Raw genomic sequence first — 2,281 nt, forward strand, 5'->3', positions numbered from 1 at the left:
TGTGTGTGTGTGTGTGTGTGTGAGAGAGAGAGAGAGAGAGGTAATGTCTATTGTCAGACAAGGGTATTTGTTCCCAGGCCGTCTAAGAGCTGTCTCTGTGTGTGTGTGTGTGTGTGTGTGTGTGTGTGTGTGTGTGTGTGTGAGAGAGAGAGAGAGAGAGAGAGAGGTAATGTCTATTGTCAGACAAGGGTATTTGTTCCCAGGCCGTCTAAGAGCTGTCTCTGTGTGTGTGTGTGTGTGTGTGTGTGTGTGTGTGTGTGTGTGTGTGTGTGAGAGAGAGAGAGAGGTAATGTCTATTGTCAGACAAGGGTATTTGTTCCCAGGCCGTCTAAGAGCTGTCTGTGTGTGTGTGTGTGTGTGTGTGTGTGTGTGTGTGTGTGTGAGAATATACAACCCTGGATGGTAGCATCATACACTACCTATTTTTCTCTACCTTCCTCTTAAAATTTTTTTTAACGTTTTTATTTATTTTTGAGACAGAGACAGAGCATGAGCGGGGGAGGGGCAGAGAGAGAGGGAGACACAGAATCCAAAGCAGGCTCCAGGCTCCGAGCTGCCAGCACAGAGCCCGACCCGGGGCTCGAACCCACTAACCGTGGGATCATGACCTGAGCCGAAGTCGGTTGCTCAACCGACTGAACCCCCCAGGCGCCCCTCTACCTTCCTCTTTAAAATACGGGGCGCCTGGGTGGCTCGGTTGGTTAAGCGTCCGACTTTGGCTCAGGTCATGATCTCACGGTCCGGGAGTTCGAGCCCCGCGTCGGGCTCTGGGCTGACAGCTCGGAGCCTGGAGCCTGTTTCAGATTCTGTGTCTCCCTCTCTCTCTGTCCCTCCCCTGTTCATGCTCTGTCTCTCTCTGTTTCAAAAATAAATAAACGTTAAAAAAAAATTTAAAATACATTTACATGTGGGGCACCTGGGTAGCTCAGTTGGTTGGGAGTCCAACTTTTTATATTGGCTCAGGTCGTGATCTCATAGTCTGTGAGATCAAGCCCCACATCGGGCTCTGTGCTGACAGTGTGGAGCCTGCTTGGGATTCTCTGCCTCCCCCTCTCTCTGCCTCTCCTTGACTTTCTCACATGCTCACTCCACCCTCTTCTCTCTCTTGTGTGTGTGTGCACACTCTCTCAAAAGAAATAAATGTAAGAAATACACTTATATGTTAATATGCCATGAACATCCATCTCATTCTGTTTTTTTTTGTTGTGGTGGTAAAATATATACAACCATAAAACTTACCATTGTAACCATTTTTAAGTCTATAGTTCACTGGCACTATATTCACATTATTGTATAACCATCATCATCATCCGTCTCCATAACTTTCTTATTTCCCCAAACTGAAGCTTTGTACCCGATAAATAATAATTCCCTATCACCCCTCCCCCCAGCCCCTGGCAAACACCATTCAACTCTTCGTATGAATTTGACCGTTTTAGGAACCTCATATAAATGGGATCGTATGTTTCTTGTTTTTGGTGTGTGATTTATTTCTCTTAGTATAATGTCCTCAAGGTTCATTTATATATAGCATATGTCTGAATTTCATTCTTTTTTAAGGTTGGGTAATATTCAATTGTGTGTATACGCGCGCACACACACACACACATACACACTGGAATATTGTATATTCCACTTTGGAATGGGTTGGCTTGCTTCTCCCTTTTGGCTGTCATGACTAATGCTGCTATGAACATGGGTGTGCAAATCTCTCTTCAAGCTCCTGCCTCACCTCACAGGGGTATGTATTCAGAAGTACAATTGTTGGATCGTGGGGTAGTTCTGTGTTTAATTTGTTGGAGAGTCTCCATACTGTTTTCTTTTCCTCATCCTTTTATACTGCTGTATAGTATTCCATTCCATTTGGTTCTGCCTGCCATCAGTGCTGCTGTGACTGTCTTTGGACATGTCTCCATGTGCACACAGGAATGTTCCCTAAGGTAAACACTGACCAAATCAATGTTCTGGGGTTGGGGATAGTCTTGGTTAACATTTTTAATTTCACTGGACTAGCGGTTGGTCTCTTGTGCCAAGTCCATAATCAGCCATGATCTTATCTTCTACTGTTTAGCTGTTTGCAGTGACCCCCCCCCCCCCCCAGAATGTGACAGACCCACCTCCCACTTCCACTCCCACCCACAGGCAGAAATGGAGTCCCTGTGAGCTGGGCTGTAGCTTTCTTTGCCCATCCCACGGCTGTATTGCAAGAGTAACACTCAAGCTCAATCACTTGTATCTCTTGTGAAGTCATCTCTTGTAGTCATGGATTCCAATGACCCCA

This window comes from Puma concolor, chromosome A3 (genome assembly GCF_028749965.1).
Source record: "Puma concolor isolate L17-30 chromosome A3, mPumCon1.1.hap2, whole genome shotgun sequence".
NCBI lineage: Eukaryota > Metazoa > Chordata > Mammalia > Carnivora > Felidae > Puma > Puma concolor.